The 22,810-nt window shown below is 41.5% G+C and overlaps 1 protein-coding gene across 2 annotated transcripts in view; it reads left to right on the forward strand.

Annotated features, from left to right (window-relative positions):
- FRMPD4 (FERM and PDZ domain containing 4) overlaps positions 1-22,810 on the forward strand; it is a 231,450-nt gene that overhangs the window by 81,283 nt on the left and 127,357 nt on the right. The window lies entirely within an intron of this gene.

The following is a 22,810-nucleotide window of genomic DNA, read 5'->3' on the forward strand; positions in this document are numbered from 1 at the left end:
TCTTTGGGAAACACTTTTGTTTGAGAAATATGTGAGGATCACATAGAAAGTACTGTAAAAGATTGGTTTCCCCAAGATCACACGCCAAACTGGCTGTCACCACTCAGTTCTGTGTGATGAGAAAACCGCCTTTATTTTCTCACTTGCAGAATAAAAGTACTTTAATCTTGGATACAACTAAAATAGGAGTTAATGCTGATTTCCTTTATTCCATTTAAATATAATTTTCCCCACAAAATGGTAAGCCATTGCACATTTTCCTCTTTGTACTGTTTTGAGAAGGATTTTTTCCTCCTCTAAATCCTCCTCCCTCAGCTCCGTTCTGTCATACACAGCCATATTCTGAACTGCTGGTGATTTTCATTAAGTTCTTACAGAGAATAACAAGTGCATTCCTGCTGCTTCGGGTTTCCAAGGAAGGGGGACCCGTGCTGCTCAGGCTCCCAGGGCAGGGGATTTGTTCAACAGTCACTATCCAGGAGCCCCCACTGCTGGGTGTTCCTAGAGCCATTTGGATTTCAGATAAGGATTTTATTTGAAGTGAAATATGTGTGTCCCTTTGTAATGGTTCGGCTGCGTAGACTTGCTCTTTCTAAGAAAATAAAATCTAAAAATCCTGGCTCTCTCTGATCCTTCATTCATTCATTCCTTAAACACTCAGGGGCTACTCTGTGCAGGTGGCAGGATTAGAAACTGAATCGACCAGTGGGGTCTCCTCTGAGGGGGTCCTTGTCTCCTGGAGGCTACCGACGAGCAAGAGGGTAAAGGCAGGACGAGGTGGCCGGTGCTGAGCTCGAGAGATGAGCAGGGATGGAGAAGGTTGAGGCAATGGAGTGGTACTCAGATGGTGAACAGGAGTTGGCTTTCTGGAGATTAGCCAAGGACGGTAGGGATAGAGGGGACAGTGTGACAAGTCTGTGGCAAATCTGTGGTGTGCCAGGTGCCCTGGACTATAGTGAGGGGCTGAGAGAGATGATGGTGAAGAGGACGGTTTGGGGCAGGTTCTGAGTTGCCTCTCAGGCTACAGTGTGAATTCATCCACTGTGTGAACTGGGTGTCAACAGGTTTTAGCCAGGAACTTGACATGGGCAGTCGCGGTTTATAATAATGTCTGCATACCCTTGAGTGTTTCCAGAATAACCCAATGATGTGGGTTTATCAAGAAAATATTAGCAGATGGAAAAATCTGAAGATAACTACATCAATGTATAACAACAGGAATGACAACTAGATACAGAAAGGTGCTATTTGCTCTCAGTAATCCCTTTTAATTTCTGCTTGTGTAGTTCAAATAGCTTTCCAGCATGCTTGATCTGACTCTTCCTGCTTTATAATCCTTCAGCGGGCAATAACTATAGCTACTAACAAGGATGATTTCAAAAGTTAAATAGATTAAGGTTCAAATACTGTAAACAAATTTAAAAGGCCCACTGGGAAAATATTTGCAATACATATGATTGACAAAAGGCTAAATTCCTTGCTTTACTCAGTTGATAAATCTTGAAGAACTTTCCATATCAACACATTTAGAGCACGCAGGCACCCTCAAGCTCCACCCCCCGTGCCCTCCTTCCCTCTCCCCCCTCCCCCATTCTTTTTAAAGGCTCCAAGCATTCTATGACATGATTTTTAAATGATAGATGATAACTAGATAAGAATTGTGTAAATCATTAAAACATTCCTTTAAGGATACACTAGAAAAAGTTAACACTGATATCTTCTGGGGAATGGGCCTAGGTTTGGGGGAACTGGGGCCAGACCCTTATTATTCAATTTATAGACTTATGTACTATTAAAATTTTCTCCCAAAACATGCTTTACTTCCATAATTTAAAAATCTGGTCTAGGATTCGAAATTAGCACAGAAGGGTCTGGAATTACTTCATTCCTATGCTGTGACTCAAACTATGCAAGATGGTTCATTTACAAGGAAGAGAGATCCCTCAGAAGTACAGGGTGTGCCAAATCACATTTAATTTTTGTATATCTAAATAGTGACTGAAGAGTGAAATTTCAGAATATTTCAGGTGAAAATTTAAGTAAGTGAAATTGAGGTAAAGAAAACTTTAGTTATGATAATGCAGTGCTGTAGTTAGTATTAAAATGCTCTTAAGCCGGAAGTCCGGAGACCTATGGTTTAAAAATTTCTCTTGACCCTCAGGCAATAAGATAGTTTCTTTTCTTCTCTTGGCTCAGTTTATCAGTCAGTAAGATGGGAATGCTTTATTCACCTATATCAATGGAAGAGGAATATTTTTATCCACTATTCCAAGTTTGTAACAAATTCAGCTGGAAATTTGGGGGTGGGGGATACTCCTAATTTTCTATTTGCTATTATTAGTTATTCAGAGTTTGTATATGCAGAGTTGTAACTGAGAAGTTAGGACTTAAGTGATGATTACAATTACTGAATCATTATATAGATATTCCTTTTTTACTTTCTGGTATATTAGAGTAGACAGACAGAAATACCTGAAATCTTTGAACTGTAATCCCGCTGCCTTGATCTCTGATAATGATTGTGTAGCCTTTATCTTGTGCCCTTGTGATAGTAAAAACCTTTGTGACTCACCTTTACTTGTACCCATTTTATCTGGTTTTTCAACCTTAGAGTCTTATGATCACTGAAGATAGCTCCTAATGTTTACTAATAAAGTGTTTTGGGTCAGCCCAGAACCAACCCACCCCAAGTCCAAAGTTATCTTGGTAACCAAAACTGGATCTAACCAAAAATGGGCCTGCCTGGCATGCACAGTAGCTTAGACTTTAAGCTATAAGTCACCTATACTTCATTATAATACTAAAAATCGCACCCATCATCATATGAAGGCCGCCATTTTCTTACAGTTCTGTGACTAAGCATGTAATCAGTCTGCGCAAGCTCAATAATTAGATCACCTCTAATTACATCATCTGGAGCCATTGTGCACATTATCCTAAAACCTGCCCATCTTTTAATACTATAAAACTATCAGAATTACAGTAGTTCCAGAAGACAGATTTTGGGACCTGTAGGCCATCTGCTCTCCTGCTTTGTGCCTAGGAATACACTCTTTCTCTCTTCGAAACCCCAGTGTCTCAGGAATTGGTCATGTGAGCACATCGGGCAGAGAATCCACCACCTTGGTCCGGGAACAGAGTAACATATCATTTAATCCTGATACTTATTTCTATTGATCTAGTGACGCAGGAATTTAGTTTATAAACAAAAGTGGTATCAATGGAAAGAATGGAGCTCTAGTAAGTGTGTTTGAGCCAGAGAAACTTCAGGAATGACTTCAATTCAGGAATTAACATGTCTAAATATCTGTAGCAGTACCTAGTACTGCATTAGACAAAGAGTAGGTAATTAATAAGTAGCTGTTAAAAGATAATCTTCCAAAACAGGTCAAATCACAACTCTTCTACAGATATAAAGTGAGCACATGTTAAAAGAGTTTATGTAATTCATTAATGAGGAAAGTGGTACAAAGTTACAAGCGGCCCAAAGAACACTGCAAAAAAAACAAAAACAAACAAAAAAAACCAAAACAAACAAACAAAAAAAACAACAACAAAAAACGGACCCTTTTATAGATCTGGAATATTGAAAGGAATATGCAAATAGAGGCAAAACTAGCTTCCTCCATGCTTTGGGAAGGGAAGTCAGTGGAACCTCTAGGGGGCAGGACTTGCCTGTCTATACCCAAGAATTATTTTGCCACAATTTACAGAGTTTACACAATTTACAGAGTTTGTAAAACAGCTCCCAAACAATCAGAGTTTGTAAAACAGCTCCCAAACAATCAGAATCAGATAAGCCCGAGGGTGTGCTCTAGGCAAGGCAAAGTTTCCCACTGAAGCACATTTTTTCCCCTACCTCTTTTTGATTGATCCAGAAGTGTCTGTGAGCGCCTTTCCCGTGTGCATTCAGGACCTCTTTTAGAGAACATCGTGCTTTTTCTGGCTTGGAGGAGCGGAAGACCCAGAAAAGAGCAGCCACATGGCCTCAGTCACACTTTGGTCAGTGGCAGCCGGAGAGCCTACCTGTCCTCTCTGAGCCTGGGTCCCGCACTCACCGCAGGGCTTGGTTTCTTGCCTTAGTGGGCTGAGCATCAGAGGCCACTCGAGTGAGGATTGCCTGTGATGAGGGAAATATCACTTCCTGGATGCCTCCTCAGCGCCAGACACCTCTTGGCATTTTATAGCCCTGGGCTCACCTTCCAGTGATCCTCAGTTGAGAAAATAAAGATACAGCAAAACGAAGTAACCTGCTTACCACTTACCATGAGCTCAGAGGGAAACTAACAGCCTGAACCCCACCCTCTGCTCTTTCCTCCTTCTAGGAATAGAATTTCAATCATTGTTAGGTTTTTCAATTGAGAAAAACTAACAATCATCTCATCTCTGAATGAGTTTGGGAAAGGAGAAATGAAAATGGTTCCATTTCTAATGGCTTGAGAAGAGCGACTATTTCAAGGGGGGGTGGATTAAGTAAAATTTGTCAAATCTTATAGCACCACCAGTACAACTCACTGCAATTTATTGAACACCTGCTGCGTGTCAGGGCTTATCGGAGGAGCTTGTCGTGAATTTACATGAGTTTCCACTAATTGGCTCCTCATCATAACCCTGAGAGGTAGGTATTTTAGCCCAGCTTACAGGTGAGAAACAGAAGTGCAGGACTTCACACAGCCGGTCGCTGGGCTTTCTGTCCGGGTTTGCAACTTCCCAACCCAATCCTGGATGCTGTCCCAAATGGCCAGGTGTTCTCAAAACCGCCTGCAAGCCACATTTCTAATTCATTCAGGCATCAGCCCTCAGGGCCCGTTTCCTTCCTCCCACTTCTGGCTCGAGGCCCCCCCACCTCTGCACAGGGTGTGGCTGCTTGCAGGGCCCGCTGGACACTTTCGCTCTCACCCAGCTCCTTCACCCAGCAAGAGAGGCTGTACCTCCTCAGAGCTCTTCTTCTTGTCGCTGGGGACTCTTCTTTGCAGCTGATTCCCCATTGCTCTTCCTCGACTCCAAGGGAAAAGCCGGTGAAGGGCTGTAAGGAGTTCCAGTCGCTCTGCTCTGGGGAGAAGCAGATTGGGTCTTAGAGACCCCCGTGGGAGAGAAGGTGCTCTCCCCTTACCTCCAGTGTTTGCATTTAAAAGGATTCCTCCTACTAAGTAGAATAAAACATCTCCCCCAGCCCCATTCCCTTTCCTAATGGAAATCCAGTGACTGTAATTCTGAAATCTTGCTCCCCCTCTGAGCTGCTTTATGTTAAAACCAGGTGTTTTTTTTTAAAAGAGCTCACGTGTGGAACACAAAATGTACCGAGTAAATTTTAAGTTGCTTCCATTACCCTCGTTTGAGTGTTTGGCTTGTACTCTTAATTCATATTCATGTTCTGTGTAACTTTTAAAAATTGGGCAGTTGGACAGTACTTCGTAGTTCTCCAAGTTCTCTCATCTGGGTGCATGTAAATTTCCCAACAGTTGCCCAATACTGGAGCCACTTGCCCCAGGCCAGGCTAGAATCTTAGCCCCGGGCATCTCCTTGTAAAGCCACTGCCCTTTCCTCTGCACCACCCGTGCCTCAGGGCACCATCCGCTTCATAAATTCCCTGAAAAGATAGAACTCAGCTCTGAGTCTTAACATATTGAGCAGGCATATTATTTTCCAGCACCTGGGTACAAAAAGCAGAAGTACTGTTATGTCAGTAAATTAAAAAAAAAAAAAAAAGTTGTATTAAATGTCTGAGTAATCTGCATCAAATGTAAACTTTGAGGTCAAGATTTTGTACCCACTCCTTAAGCCAGATCTTGATTTATTGAACTATTGGGCTCTCTTCTCCCATGATGAATAATTCCGTCTTCAGCCAGGCGTGCCTATGAAATAATTACATGAAAGCTACACAAATGAGCACAAGAAAAACCTTAGTTACTTGCATATAAAATATATTTATGTCTTTCGCAGATGGCTGTTGCTATAGCAGCAATTTTTTTAAAATATTAAACATTTGGCACATTAAAAGAAGTATGGACCATGTGTAATTTTTTTTTTTAACTGTCCATTTGCATGACCCGCCGCGGGACAGTGGCTTTCCTGGGAATTTAACAAGGAAGGGTGGGTTTCCTCCTCTCCTTTCCTGCATGTTACCCCTTCCTTGTACAAACCATTTCAGGCTTTCCATCTTGATTAACTGCATCTTAGTAATTGGAGATTACGGCTCAGAATTGTAATTCTGTCTCATAATTGTAGATGATAAATTTTAATTTGACTCTGTAATTGGCAATAATCAGGCCATGTTCTGGCTTTTCTGGAGTGCTCAATTAAAGGCCCGCAGCCTCCTCTTTCTTACCCTTCCAGCAAAGCTTCTATTCTTGACTTATTGCCATCTGAACGGGTATGTCTATAGTTACATGATATGACAAATATTGTAAGATTTGGAGGACTTTAAAAAGGGATTTCCTAATTACTATTGTTCACTCAGTTGAAAATTTCCCAGCTCTGAAGTTCTGGTCTGTTAATCACCTGGTCACAGAAGCTTTAATTTGCTTCAAGAAGGGTGACTTTTGTGTGGTCAGCAGGGAACACTGGCACAAAATAATAGTGATTTTGTTTCTGTTTCTTTCAAAGAAATAGTTTCTAAATTAAAGAAATTAGCAAGACAAAATGAAAGCGTTTGGTTGAGTTTTCACTTTAACATACATAAAATTCCAAAGAGACTTCTTTAAAAAGACAGGATTTTCCAAGTGTGTTCCTCAGGAGAGTCCTACCCAAGGCCTTCCCTAAGGAAAGGGGTCCCTGTTCCCAAAAGGCCATGCGGTGTGGACTCCTTTTGGAGAGTTACAGTGTGTTCTAGACTTTTAAAGGTGCTGATGATTCTTGCAACAGTGACAACCACAAAAACCTATTTGTTTTACTTTTTAAGCTTAGATTAACCCATTGTTTCCCAGCTAACTATCAGATCCTGTTTTCAAGTGACATGTTCAACTGTGGTTGTAATTCAACTCCAACTATTTTTAAATCCAGAATTTATACCGTATAAACTTATTCAGGTAATCAATCACATTAGGGTCCGAGAATTTCCTCAAAAGACATGATTGAAGGAGAGTTTAAGTTCCCATTTAGGAAAACAGGATAAATGCTGCCTTCAGAAAAAGACCTGCCAACGTCCTAAGATGAAATCTAAGGACAAAGTAATTCTTTCTAGCAGAGTTTCTCACCCTTGGCACTACCAATATTTGGGGCCAGGTGATTATTTGCTGTAGGGGGCCGTCCTGTGCATTGAAGAATGTGTAGCAGCATCCTTAGCCTTTACCCACTAGATGCCATTAGCAACCCAGCCCCAGTTGCAACAACAAAAATGTCCCCAGATATTGCCAAACATGCGGGAGGGTGTGGGGGCGGGGTATAAAATTGCCCCTATTCAGAACCTAACAGTAGGTGGCTTACGGTTCATTTTTGACATGATAATACTAAAAATTGTTCAAACTTTGAATCACTCCCAGCAGTATCTACTGGTCAAGATGGAACAAAATAAAGCATTTAAAATTAGTTGCTTAATGTAATTGAGAGGCAAGTCCAGGAAATTTTTGCAGGGAACATTGTTCAAGTACTTTGGCTTTTTACTTTTAAAGCATAAGAATGCTCTGCCAGCTTTACTTATTGAAAAGGACTTACAAAGGAAATTTACCCTTTCTTCCTGGTTCACTGGTTAATTGCTGATTAAAAACCCTTTTAGTTTGTAAACTCTCAGAACAAAATGAAGGATCAAAAAGTAGACCAGAGCTATGTTGAAGGAATCTTAGAGAAAGGGGTTTATAAGTACATAGACCAGCCCTCCCCCCCAAACTGTTGCTGTTTCTTATAGTTCTCATGACTAAATTCGTATGCAGTAGAATAAAAGTTTACTTTTTAAGACTGTTTTTCTGACTTCAGCCCCAGCACATATTCTCTGGAGTCCATAATTTATTAGCAATACTAAGATGTCATTTGCCCTCTTCCCTTTCCTTCTGTCACAAGCATACGGTGGCCTTTTCTAGATCTCACAAGAGATGGAGTGTAGATGCAGACAAGAGAATCCGAATGTCTTCTATTAAGCCAGAAATTGAGATTTGCAGAACTGTAAAAGAAGCCACTCTTTCCGCTATTTTGTTTTGGAAAATATAGTTATGTTATATGTGTGTGTGTGTGTGTGTGTGTGTGTGTGTGTGTGTGTGTTTATGTTACAATATAATGGGTTTCTTATTGTTATTTTGATGAATTAATAAATATTCTCTAAATTTCCCAGTTATGATTGCATCAGGTAAATGACAATAGCCATAACCCACATAAACAAAAGCTCTTTGAGGTCCTCAGTAATTCTTAAGTTTGTAAAGGGTTTCTGATACCAAGAGTTTGAGAAGCGTTCTGCTAGAGAATGAGACTATTGTTTGTTGGGTCCATGTGGAAAGGGGAGGATCAGACAAAACTTGATGGAGTGTATAGCACGGAGGAGCATTTTAAATACACATTGAGAAATAGACGTGTCTCAGAGCTAGGGTTCACTAACATCTTCAACCCAATAAATGCCACATTAAAAATTAGGCTTCTCTTCTGACACCTTGCTATCTCCGGGGGCGGGGGGTGGTGGTACTCAGTAAACAGGAATATCTATGAAGACAAGTCTCCCTTCCTGACAGATTTTGCATCAGCTATCACCTTCTGCTAACTCCTAAGAGAAGCCCTGGTTTCATGAGAGGCACTGCATGTCCATCAGCTGTATGACTGTCCTTCCCCACAGTTCCACCATTCCCTGCTGGAAATTACAGATCAACACAGTCCCTCAAGTGATGCCATTCTTGGAGAACCTACTGATGTACATGATTAAGTGCTGAAGAAAATGGAAAGTGTAATTTATCCTGAACCATCAGAATTTATGACCAGCCTTTCCATGAATCTGGCAGGTCAACTACTCTCTCATTTTCCTCATTTGTTAAGTAGAGTGTAAAAGAAACTTTCTCCCGCCACCCCTACCCCCATCCCTCTTTTTTGGATGGGGTCAACCCCCCAAACCCAGCAATGCATTCATTTTTACAATTAAAGACCCATTTCTCCAGGACCACATCTCATCTCTCTTCTCAGTTGTGAACCTCACTGTGGCTCGGTCCTGATGGAGGCCCCATGGGTAAGCCTAAATCCTTTGCCCTGGAGCACGCAGCAAGCCAATAACATTCCTAGAATCTGTAGGTGTCAGAGCTTTAAGGAAGCCTTGAGCATTGAATCCAGTGTTTCTTTAATTCCCCTTTGAGAATCTGTTGAAATCCAGGAACCCTTTCCCCCAGAAGGGTGCATGTGGGAGGCAGAACGATGCTCTCCCCAAAGCCGGCCGCATCCTGAGCCCCAGTAGCTGCAAATGTGTTACCTAACACGGCAGAGGGAATGCTGGCTGCAGGTGGGATTAATGTTGCTCATCAGCTGGCCAGCATTAGGATAGTCCAGGTGGGCCCAGTGTAATCCCAAGGGTCCTAAAAGGTGGAAGAAGCAGGCAGAAGGGTCCGTGGCAGAGTGACGCAATGTGAAAAAGACTCGACTGGCCACTGCTGGCTTTGCAGATGCAAGGAATGCAGGCAGTCTCCAGAAGCTGGAGAAGACAGGGAAACACGTTGTTCCCCAGAGCCTCCAAAAGGGTACCCGCCCTGCCGACTCCTTGTTTTTAGCCCAGGGAGACCCATTTGGACTTCTGACCACTAAAACTGTAAAATAAGAAATTTGTGTTGTGTTAAGCCACTAAGTTTGTGGTAATTTGTCCCAGTAACCAGAAACTAATGCAACACACAGCCTCCTACACATAACCCAACTCTGCATAGGGTCCCAGGGAGGACGGGCTCTGGGTAAGAGCCCCCCGGGGATGCTCCGAGCTCTCATTTTATGAATGGCAGTAGAGCCCAGACTCCTGATTTCTAGTCACCAAAGCTCTTGTTTATCTAGAAGTAAAACGTGTACTTTCTTTCTCATAACCGAGTTCGGAGTTAAAATAGGCTGTATTGTATGCTTTTCTCCTCTAGTACAAATAAGGGCTTGGACTTAAGTTGGAAGCACTGTTTTTTTTTGTTTTGTTTTTTGTTTTTTTGTTTGTTTTTAATGGAACCAAAATATGAAACAGCAGTTCAGAGACAGAGAGATTCTTGCTCCCAACAGAGCCCACATGAATGCAAACCCCTGAGATACAGTTGGGTCTGTGTGGACACAGGAGGCAGGCTGCCTGTCCAGGGAAATGCATGTCTGTACCATATAGCATCCTCAGTTGCTTGAGGCCTACAGGCTACATTTGTGAAACCAGAAAATCAGTCCCTGCCTTCAGTGCCTCCCTTCACAAGCACCCTCAGGCACTCTTCTGTGGGAAACCAAGCAAGGAAAACCAAACCTCTCTCGGGATTGCAGGAGGCAGGCAAACAGCCTCAGCAGGGTGAAGGGAATGTGCCTGCTCGGCCACCCCACTGCTCAGAGGGCGCCTTCCCATTGCATCCTGGGAGCTGCCACCGGTCCTCTCCAGACTCCACGGTCACCTCCTGTCACGGGTGTCTCCCAAAGCTGAGGACTCACCTTTAGCTCGTTGGAGGAAAGACCATTTAGTCTGGAGGACTAAATCTGTCCGGCGCTGCCCCGCTCGGTCCCCGGTTCCCGGCCGGCGAGGGGAAACAGGGAAGGAGAGAGAGAGATGCAGACTGCGCGAACTAACCTGGTCATGAATCACGACTCGAACCACACGGCAGTTGTGAAAGCAAGCCCTTTACTACAGCTAGATGAACATTCTGTGTTACTGGTTCCCACACGGGGCACGGCGCCTCGTGGGAGAGCAGCCTCGATGTGGCCGTCAGGCACGGCTCCTTGTGGGCTGTCTCACCCTACCCCGTCCGGGTAAGACCTTTTATACACAATTAACAACCAATAAGCTTCTAGGCTAGTATCGCGTATACAGGATTTCGATTGGTAGGAGCGGGTGGCGGATACATGCGTCACTATGCGGAAACAGGATGCAGGCGCCATCTTGGCTCACTCGATGGGCGGGGGTAACTCTAGAGCAGGCTGCAGCGCATACGCTAGGCCCGATTCGGGAGGCGGCTTTCCACATAAATCCTTCTTCGGTCCCCTTCTGTCTGTAGTAAGGAAAGGTGTAGGAGAGGACACTCATTGTGAGGCCAGTTTAGGGACAGTGCCCATCATACGGGCCGGCAGAGGATTTGGAGTGACCAGGAGCGGCTGGATTTCATGATAGCAGCCACTTGATGCCTTTGAGTCCTGTTAAATTGCAGAGCCGTGGACCTGCCTTAAGACGCCTACCGACTTGGAACCCCTTGAGGGAAAGACTCATGCCTTGTTCATCCTTCTAGTCCTAGGGAAGCAAAAGCCTCCTGCTAAGTGGGCGCTCAGTGGATGTTTATGGGATTTGGGAGAGAGAGAACAGTTCAGTTTCAATCCGCAGCTACTTATTCATTCCAGGCACTCTGTTAGGTGATCTGGGTTTCTAAATTAAATCACCAGAAAACATTCTTCTCTCCTATGGAGGGGTACATTCTAGTAGAAGAGAGAAGACCCTTAATGCAGACAGCTCTAATGCGAAGCAAAATAAGTGCAATGGAAGAAGTCAAAACAAAGAGAGGAGCCTGTGGAGTGAGGAGTCACTGTTGCTGGTGTGAGGCTTAGAAAAGCTTTGGGGAAGAGGCTGCATTGGAGTTGGGTGTTGGAGAACTGGAAGATTTTTTCAGATCACAATGGCAGAAGAGGTAGTCCACGAGAAGGCAGTGGGGGTAGATAAAGAAATGAGAGATTGTGGGGAGCCTAAAGCAGTCAGATTTGGTCAAAGCTGAGGTGCTGGGCTGGATGAAGAAGGATGGGTTATTAGTCATTTAAACCCAGGACAAAATAGGAGAGCCAGCTGGCTAGGAAGGAGGGCCAGGGTCAAGGGCCCACAAGCTGAGAAGGGATGGAGAGAAGGAGCCCTGAGGATGCAGGGCTGGGGAGATGGGAAAACCCAGAGAAATATGCCTGGAGATGAGTTAGACCTGAAGGCAGCTGGCAAGCTCCAAGCAAAGGCAAGCATTCCAGGGCCGATGAAAAGAAGATTCTAGATCTGCCCTTCCCTGCAGGCTACATGTGACACTCAGATGCACACATGCTGGGATATTTCCAGGCCAGAGCATAATGTCCAGGAGAGCCCAACTCGAGCTGCAGTGGCAACAAAGAATAGGCCTACCCTCCCACTGGAGTTGCCAGTGAGAGGGGTTGGCATTGGCATCTTCCCAGGACGTTCCTTAGTGATTGCTTTTGCATGGTATTTTTTTTTTTTTTAATCTTCATTTTATTGAGATATATTCACATACCACGCAGTCATACAAAACAAATCGTACTTTCGATTGTTTACAGTACCATTACATAGTGGTACATTCATCACCCAAATCAATCCCTGACACCTTCATTAGCACACACACAAAAATAACAAGAATAATAATTAGAGTGAAAAAGAGCAATTGAACTAAAAAAGAACACTGGGTACCTTTGTCTGTTTGTTTCCTTCACCTATTTTTCTACTAATCCATCCCTAAACTACACAAAGTGGAGTGTGGTACTTATGGCTTTCCCAATCCCATTGTCACCCCTCATAAGCTACATTTTTATACAACTGTCTTCGAGATTCATGGGTTCTGGGTTGTAGTTTGATAGTTTCAGGTATCCACCACCAGCTACCCCAATTCTTTAGAACCTAAAAAGGGTTGTCTAAAGTGTGCGTAAGAGTGCCCACCAGAGTGACCTCCCGGCTCCTTTTGGAATCTCTCTGCCACTGAAGCTTATTTCATTTCCTTTCACATCCCCCTTTTGGTCAAGAAGATGTTCTCCGTCCCACGATGCCAGGTCTTCATTCCTCCCCGGGAGTCGTATTCCACGTTGCCAGGGAGATTCACTCCCCTGGGTGTCTGATCCAACATGGGGGGAGGGCAGTGATTTCACCTTTCAAGTTGGCTTAGCTAGAGAGACAGGGCCACATCTGAGCAACAAAGAGGCATTCGGGAGGAGGCTCTTAGGCACAACCATGGGGAGGCCTAGCCTCTCCTTTGCAGCAACCGTCTTCCCAAGGGTAAAACCTGTGGTAGAGGGCTCAACCCATCAAACCACCAGTCCCCTATGTCTGTGGTCATGTTAGCAACCATGGAGGTGGGGTAGGCGAATACCCCTGCATTCTCCACAGGCTCTTCAAGGGGGCACTACATCTTTTTTTTTCCCTTGTTTTTCTTTTTTTTCTTTTTTTTTTTTTTTTTAACTTTCCCTTCTTTTTTAAATCAACTGTATGAAAAAAAAAGTTAAAAAGAAAACAAACATACAATAAAAGAACATTTCAAAGAGACCATAACAAGGGAGTAAGAAAAAGACAACTAACCTAAGATAACTGCTTAACTTCCAACATGTTCCTACTTTACCCCAAGAAAGTTACCTAATATAGCAACATTTCTGTGAACTTGCTCCTACTATATCCATCAGAAATTAACAGACCATAGTCATTCCTGGGCATCCCCAGAACGTTAAATAGCTTATCTGTTCTTCTTGGATTATTGTTCCCCCTTCCTTAATTGCTCTCTATTGCTAGTTCCCCTACATTCTACATTATAAACCATTTGTTTTACATTTTTCAAAGTTCACATTAGTGGTAGCATATAATATTTCTCTTTTTGTGCCTGGCTTATTTCGCTCAGCATTATGTCTTCAAGGTTCATCCATGTGGTCATATGTTTCACGAGATCGTTCCTTCTTACTGCTGTGTAGTATTCCATCGTGTGTATATACCACATTTTATTTATCCACTCATCTGTTGAAGGACATTTGGGTTGTTTCCATCTCTTGGCAATTGTGAATAATGCTGCTATGAACATTGGCGTGCAGATATCTGTTTGTGTCACTGCTTTCTGACCTTCCGGGTATATACCGAGAAGTGCAATCGCTGGATCGAATGGTAACTCTATATCTAGTTTTCTAAGGAACTGCCAGACTGACTTCCAGAGTGGCTGAACCATTATACAGTCCCACCAACAATGAATAAGAGTTCCAATTTCTCCACATCCCCTCCAGCATTTGTAGTTTCCTGTTTGTTTAATGGCAGCCATTCTAACCGGTGTTAGATGGTATCTCATTGTGGTCTTAATTTGCATCTCTCTAATAGCTAGTGAAGCTGAACATTTTTTCATGTGTTTCTTGGCCATTTGTATTTCCTCTTCAGAGAACTGTCTTTTCATATCTTTTGCCCATTTTATAATTGGGCTGTCTGTACTATTGTCATTGAGTTGTAGGATTTCTTTGTATATGCAAGATATCAGTCTTTTGTCAGATACATGGTTTCCAAAAATTTTTTCCCATTGAGTTGGCTGCCTCTTTACCTTTTTGAGAAATTCCTTTGAGGTGCAGAAACTTCTAAGCTTGAGGAGTTCCCATTTATCTATTTTCTCTTTTGTTGCTTGTGCTTTGGGTGTAAAGTCTAGGAAGTGGCCGCCTAATACAAGGTCTTGAAGATGTTTTCCTACATTATCTTCTAGGAGTTTTATGGTACTTTCTTTTATATTGAGATCTTTGGTCCATTTTGAGTTAATTTTTGTGTAGGGGGTGAGGTAGGGGTCCTCTTTCATTCTTTTGGATATGGATATCCAACTCTCCCAGCCCCATTTGTTGAAAAGACCATTATGACTCAGTTCAGTGACTTTGGGAGCCTTATCAAAGATCAGTCGGCCATAGATCTGAGGGTCTATCTCCGAATTCTCAATTCGATTCCATTGATCTATATGTCTATCTTTGTGCCAGTACCATGCTGTTTTGGCAACTGTGGCTTTATAATAAGCTTCAAAGTCAGGGAGTGAAAGTCCTCCCACTTTGTTTTTCTTTTTTAGAGTGTCTTTAGCAATTCGAGGCATCTTCCCTTTCCAAATAAATTTGATAACTAGCTTTTCCAAGTCTGCAAAGTAGGTTGTTGGAATTTTGATTGGGATTGCATTGAATCTGTAGATGAGTTTGGGTAGAATTGACATCTTAATGACATTTAGCCTTCCTATCCATGAACATGGAATATTTTTCCATCTTTTAAGGTCCCCTTCTATTTCTTTTAGTAGAGTTATGTAGTTTTCTTTGTATAGGTCTTTTACATCTTTGGTTAAGTTGATTCCTAGGTACTTGATTTTTTTTAGTTGCTATTGAAAATGGTATCTTTTTCTTGAGTGTCTCTTCAGTTTGTTCATTTCTAGCATATAGAAACATTACTGACTTATGTGCATTAACCTTGTATCCCGCTACTTTGCTAAATTTGTTTATTAGCTCTAGTAGCTGTATCGTCGATTTCTCAGGGTTTTCTAGATATAAGATCATATCATCTGCAAACAATGACTGTTTTACTTCTTCTTTTCCAATTTGGATGCCTTTTATTTCTTTGTCTTGCCGGATTGCCCTGGCTAGCACTTCCAGCACAATGTTGAATAACAGTGGTGACAGCGGGCATCCTTGTCTTGTTCCTGATCTTAGAGGGAAGGCTTTCAGTCTCTCACCATTGAGTACTATGCTGGCTGTGGGTTTTTCATATATGCTCTTTATCATGTTGAGGAAGTTTCCTTCAATTCCTACCTTTTGAAGTGTTTTTATCAAAAACGGATGTTGGATTTTGTCAAATGCTTTTTCAGCATCTATTGAGATGATCAATTGATTTTTCCCTTTTGACTTGTTAATGTTTTGTAATACATTGATTGATTTTCTTATGTTGAACCATCCTTGCATGCCTGGAATAAACCCCACATGGTCATGGTGTATGATTTTTTTAATGTGTCTTTGGATTCGATTTGCAAGTATTTTGTTGAGGATTTTTGCACCTATATTCATTAGGGAGATTGGCCGGTAGTTTTCCTTTTTTGTAGCATCTTTGCCTGGTTTTGGTATTAGATTGATGTTAGCTTCATAAAATGAGTTAGGTAGTGTTCCATTTTCTTCAATGTTTTGAAAGAGTTTGAGTAAGATTGGTGTCAGTTCTTTCTGGAAAGTTTGGTAGAATTCCCCTGTGAAGCCATCTGGCCCTGGGCATTTATTTGTGGGAAGATTTTTGATGACTGATTGGATCTCTTTGCTTGTGATGGGTTGGTTGAGGTCTTCTATTTCTTCTCTGGTCAGTCTAGGTTGTTCATATGTTTCCAGGAAATTGTCCATTTCCTCTACATTATCCAGTTTGTTGCCATACAGTTGTTCATAGTATCCTCTTATAATTTTTTTAATTTCTTCAGGATCTGCAGTTATGTCACCTTTTTCATTCATTATTTTGTTTATATGGGTCTTCTCTCTTTTTGATTTTGTCAGTCTAGCTAGGGGCTTGTCAATCTTGTTGATCTTCTCAAAGAACCAACTTTTGGTGATATTTATCCTCTCTATTGTTTTTTTGTTCTCTATGTCATTTATTTCTGCTTTAATCCTTGTTATTTCTTTTCTTGTACTTGGTTTAGGATTGGTTTGCTGTTCATTTTCTAGCTTCTTCAGTTGATCCATTAGTTCTTTGATTTTGGCTCTTTCTTCCTTTTTAATATATGCGTTTAGTGCTATAAATTTCCCCCTTAGCACTGCTTTTGCTGCATCCCATAGGTTTTGGTATGTTGTGTTCTCATTTTCATTCGTCTCTATATATTTAGCAATTTCTCTTGCTATTTCTTCGTTAACCCACTGATTGTTTAGGAGTGTGTTGTTTAACCTCCAGGTATTTGTGAATTTTCTAAGTCTCTGATGGTTATTGACTTCTAATTGTATTCCATTGTTGTCAGAGAATGTGCTTTGAATAATTTCAGTCTTTTTAAATTTACTGAGACTTGTTTTATGTCCCAGCATATGATCTATTCTGGAGAAAGTTCCATGAGCACTAGAAAAGTATGTGTATCCTGGTGATTTGGGATGTAATGTCCTGTATATGTCTGTTAAATCTAATTCATTTATCAGATTGTTTAGGTTTTCAATTTCCTTATTGGTCTTCTGTCTGGTTGATCTATCTATAGGAGAGAGTGATGTGTTGAAGTCTCCCACAATTATTGTGGAAGCATCAATTGCTTCCTTTAGTTTTGCCAGTGTTTCTCTCATGTATTTTGTGGCACCTTGATTGGGTGCATAGACATTTACGATTGTTATTTCTTCTTGCTGAATTGCCCCTTTTATTAGTATGTAGTGGCCTTCTTTGTCTCTCAAAACATCCCTGCATTTGAAGTCTATTTTATCTGAGATTAATATTGCTACACCTGCTTTCTTTTGGCTGTAGCTTGCATGAAATATTTTTTTCCATCCTTTCACTTTCAGTTTCTTTGTGTCCCTGTGTCTAAGATGAGTCTCTTGTATGCAACATATTGACGGTTCATTTTTTTTGATCCATTCTGCGAATCTATATCTTTTAATTGGGGAGTTTAATCCATTTACATTCAACGTTATAACCGTGAAGGCATTTCTTGAATCAGCCATCTTATCCTTTGGTTTATGTTTGTCATATTTTTCCCCTCTGTCTATTAATATCCTTTATTGTACCCATACCGAATCTCTTTAGTACTGAACCTTTCTCCAAGTCTCTCTGTCCTTTCTTTGTTTCTCTGTCTGTAGGGCTCCCTTTAGTATCTCCAGTAGGGCAGGTCTCTTGTTAGCAAATTCTCTCAGCATTTGTTTGTCTGTGAAAAATTTAAGCTCTCCCTCAAATTTGAAGGAGAGCTTTGCTGGATAAAGTATTCTTGGCTGTAAATTTTTCTCACTCAGAATTTGAAATATATCGTGCCACTGCCTTCTTGCCTCCATGGTGGCTGCTGAGTAGTCACTACTTAGTCTTATGCTGTTTCCTTTGTATGTGGTGAATTGCTTTTCTCTTGCTGCTTTCAGAACTTGCTCCTTCTCTTCTGTGTTTGACAGTGTGATGAGTATATGTCTCGGAGTGGGTTTATTTGGATTTATTCTATTTGGGGTTCACTGAGCATTTATGATTTGTGTATTTATGTTGTTTAGAAGATTTGGGAAGTTTTCCCCAACAATTTCTTTGAATACTCTTCCTAGACCTTTACTCTTTTCTTCCCCTTCTGGGACACCAATGAGTCTTATATTTGGACGTTTCATATTATCTATCATATCCCTGAGGTCCATTTCGATTTTTTCAATTTTTTTCCCCATTCTTTCTTTTATGCTTTCATTTTCCATTCTGTCATCTTCGAGGTCACTGATTCGTTGTTCAACTTCCTCTAGTCTTGTACTATGAGTGTCCAGAATCTTTTTAATTTGGTCAACAGTTTCTTTAATTTCCATAAGATCATCCATTTTTTTATTTAGTCTTGCAATGTCTTCTTTATGCTCTTCTAGGGTCTTCTTGATTTCCTTTGTCTCCCGTACTATGGTCTCATTGTTCATCTTTAGTTCTTTGAGTAGCTGCTCTAGGTGCTGTGTCTCTTCTGGTCTTTTGATTTCGGTGCTTGGGCTTGGGTAATCCATATCGTCTGGTTTTTTCATATGCTTTATAATTTTCTGTTGTTTTTGGCCTCGTGGCATTTGCTGAACTTGATAGGGTTCTTTTAGGATTTGTAGACCAACTGAAGTCCTTATCTCTAATTTATCAGATCTACAGCTTCGTGGAGTACACTTTCTCTAACTAACCAGCAGGTGGCGTCCACGAGCCACCTGTTCTCCACAAGCCAGTTCTCCCCTGCTTAGCCTTTTTGGTGAGTGGGGGAGTGAGTCTTGTGGGGTCCAATTGGTGTACCAAGCTTGCGTGTGTAGTTGGTGTTGCCTGCCCTGTATATGGGGCGTGTTTCTGGGCAGTCAGGGAGTGGGGGTGGCTCTAACAATCAAATCTCCCTGGTGATCCTAGAGTTTTAAGGCTGCTGCAATAGTCTAATCCTTCAGTTCAGTCCTGCCACAGTTTGTCTCTGCCACTGACCCACAAGTCCTTGGTATTGGCGTATGGCTCCTGAGACTTGCAATTGGGCCCGTCTTCCAGGCCGTGCACCCCCTGGTCCTCTGTTGAGGGATGACTGTGCTATGTCACAGGTGAGTGCCGTCCCCCCAGGGCAGTTCTGGGCTGCTGGGCTGTGTAGGGAGGCTCCCAGTCTGCTAAAATGATGGCTGAATGGGGCTTTGTTAATTCACACTGCTCTACCTTCCCAACTCTGGGACAATCAGCTGAGGTTGCAGGGAAGGCTAATGTCCACGCCCAGTTTTGTGGTGTGTGCCTGTTATCTGAAGCACTTCCGTCCCACTGGGTTGTGTGGGGCAGTTCTGGTCTATGGGGCTGGCGATGGGCAGGAGTGTTTCCTGTCCACCAGGATGATGGCTGTGAGCGGACACCCCCCTTTTCTTGGGACTTTGTGGTGTTTAGTGAATTTTCTCAGCCACTGGATTATTGCCTTTTGTCTCAGAGCTCTCCTAGTTCTGCTCTTGACTTGACCTGCCCAAATTGCAGGTCTTTGAAGCTTTCTGTATTGGGCTTCTTAGAGTAATTGTTTTAGAAAAAGAAAAAAGGATTAAAAAAAAAAAAAAAAAAAAGGGCCCTCCTCAGAGATCTAATGGGTTATTGAAATGCTAAGAGACAAAGCAACCAGGGCCATTAAGGAAAGGTCCACAGGGCAGAGAGATCAGCTTTTCTTTGGGATTTGCATATGCGCCTCAGGGCCCGAGCTCGGGCCTGAGCTCTGCCCTTCCCCCTTCCACGCTCACCAGAACTCCAAAAATCCTCCGCTTTTATTTTGGAGTTTTTCGTGTTGTTTTTTTTCTATGCCTGTCTCCTCTCTGCTGGGCTGGCTGCTCTCAGATTCTCTGGTGTCTGGTCTCAGTCTATCTATGGTTGGAGTTTGGATCAGTAGAATGAGTTTCCGATAAGGGCTGCCACTGCAGTTCTCCCTTCTCCTTCCCGGAGCTGACAGCCCCTCCTCCCAGGGGACTGAGCCTGGCAGGGAGGGGCGCGGGTCCCCTGGCCGCAAAAACTTACAGATTTCGCTGATCTCAGCAGTTCCATGTTTTCATGAGTGTTGTATGAAGTATGCCCAAAGTCAGATTGCTCTGTGGTGTCCAGTCCACGCAGTTCCTGGCTTTCTACCTCCTTTCCTGGAGGAGTAACTAAAACATACAGCTCACCAGTCCGCCATCTTGCCCCGCCTCCTGTTGCATGGTTTTTTATCTAATGTGTGCAATGGGTGATTTATGTGAGCTAAGTTGCAACGTAGGTTTTTGGGGTGATCATGATATTGAACTGACAGATTCACACAAAACCCCAAACAGATATAAATATAGAGCTAGATATAAAGTGTCTCTAATATCTCTTTATCATGTATCTAATGGTATACTTGTAAATATATGTCTATATCTAATATGTATTCTGATATGTATGTGTGTATATCAGTGTTTCTCAACCTTTTTTTTTCCCATTATCCCCCTGCCCCAGGAGACTTTTTAGACATTTTTCCTTTATTTCCCTTCCATGAAACTTTAATACCTCAGATAAACTGTGTATCTGTTTATGTGCAGTATGTATATCTGTACTTTATACGTAAAAAGTATAAGAATCCCACACCCCCCCCCCCAAGAACCAATCTTCACACTATTGGGAGCAATATCACCTCTGTTGAAGATACATGAGTATATGTATATGTGTATGTGTGTGTGTGTTGTGTGTGTGTGTGTCACCTTACTGCACAAATGCATTAGCATGCCAAATCAGATGTTATTTATTCATTTAGAGTAGAAAGTGTTCCTTTCCAGATGAATGAATATCCTGTTTCCTAGCCAGGTACCAAGATGATTGAAGTGGTAGACAGGGAAGAAAAAAAAAAAAGCCCTGCTTAAAGAGCGTTCAGTTATTCAGTTAAAAGAAAATAAATTGGATAGTCATGGGGAATATTTCTTCCAAGGTATAGAAATGTCACATAAACCTTCCTTTAGTGAAAGAATATATCTCACTCTATAATAGATAAAGTATTGCTGTCTCTCTGACAATGCTGAATAAAGTCTCAACTTTCTGGTTTTTCAGTTCTGCTTTTTCTAGATATGTTTCAGATCATCCTTCCAATTTTATGATAATACAACAATTGTCTCAGATGTTACAATGCAATTTGAGTAGTTTATAACCCTCAAGAACCATCTTAGTTTTCTTAATTGGATTAGACTTCAGAATCGAGTCTCATCAGGGACACATTTCAAAGCCATCTACTGTGGAGTTACTTCAGCAGATCCATGGTGTGTTGTTTTGAGCAGTTTCAGCTTCAGGGGTGACCTCTTTCTGACCTTGTCTCCAAATCCTTCTGATCCGTCAGGGAAGCCCACATGCAGTGAGTTATCGGTGGCGGACTGGACTGGGCATGTTCTGTTTAGCCTGGCAAGCTGATGTTGAGCTCCGTATCTTCATTGTTATATAATACTGCTTTTGACACTTTCATTTCTAAAAAATCCAGTTTTTGATCTTTCGGGAGCTATTATTGAATTGGTGTCCTCTAAATTCTTACTAGACAGAGAAGTTAAATCTAGTTTCCTTCATGAATGTTTTATTACAGTCCAAAGATATTCCCAATAAACAAAAGGAAAGAAAACTCAAAATGCTTTCCTGTTACAGCTTCCGAAAAAGATTAGATTGAAAGAACAGAAGATGTTGAAACTAGGAGACGAATGTCTTTGGAAAATAAAATAAAACTTCATTCCCCTGGAAAGCTGTTGGAATAGGTTAAAAAGTTCAAATTACAGATTTGTTGAAAAATAAAAATGGATTTCCATTTCCATTATGGCCAAAGAAGCTCTTTGTTCTTGCATATAATACCTATAAATTCAGGACAAAATTTTACATATGATAATTTTTTTAAAAACACCTACTGCAAGGCGCTGGAGAGTGAACAAAATGCCTACGAGACAGAGTATGCAGTTTGAGTCCAACCAAGTTAACTAACTACTAACCTAAAAAACATCAATACTTTTCAGAGAAACGTAACAAAACCCGCAGTCTCCATGATGTATCTTTCACAATGTCCAGGTTATCATCCAAAATTACTTGACATATGAAGAAACAGGAAAATGTGAGCCATACTCAAGAAAAAATACAATCAACAGAGATCAACATGGATACTGATGACACAGATGAGCATAACCATGTGTGATGACATAAAAGAAAATATGCCTTTAATAAATGAAAAGATAGGCTATCTCAGCAGAGAACTAGAAACTATTTTAAAAATGGAAATTCAAGAACAGAAAATACAATGTCTAAAAAATAAATATAGTGTGAGTACTTTAAGATTCATATAACAATAAACATGAGTGCCAGATAGTTTGTCAAGAAGAATTCATGCTTCAAAGTAACAGCCAAAGATCAAGTAATCTTGCTAGTAATTTTTTTTAATTCAGTTTTATTGAGATATATTCACATACCATACAGTCATCCATGGTGTACAATCAACTGTTCACAGTACCATACCATAGTTGTGCATTCATCACCCCAATCTATTTTTGAACATTTTCCTTACATCCGAAAGAATCAGAATCAGAATAAAAATATAAAAATAAAAAAAGAACACCTGAATCACACACCCCCATACCACCCTATTTTTCATTTAGGTTTTGTCCCCATTTTTCTGCTTATCCACCCATACACTGGATAAAGGGAGTGCGATCCACAGGGTTTTTCACAATCGCACTGTCACCCCTTGTAAGCTACATTGTTAAACAGTTGTCTTCAGAAGTCAAGGCTACTGGGTTGGAGTTTGGTAGTTTCAGGTATTTACTTCTAGTTATTCCAATATATTAAAACCTAAAAAGTGTTATTTATATAGTGCATAAGAATGTCCACCAGAGTGAC

The sequence above is a fragment of the Choloepus didactylus genome, chromosome X (assembly GCF_015220235.1).
Source record: "Choloepus didactylus isolate mChoDid1 chromosome X, mChoDid1.pri, whole genome shotgun sequence".
NCBI lineage: Eukaryota > Metazoa > Chordata > Mammalia > Pilosa > Megalonychidae > Choloepus > Choloepus didactylus.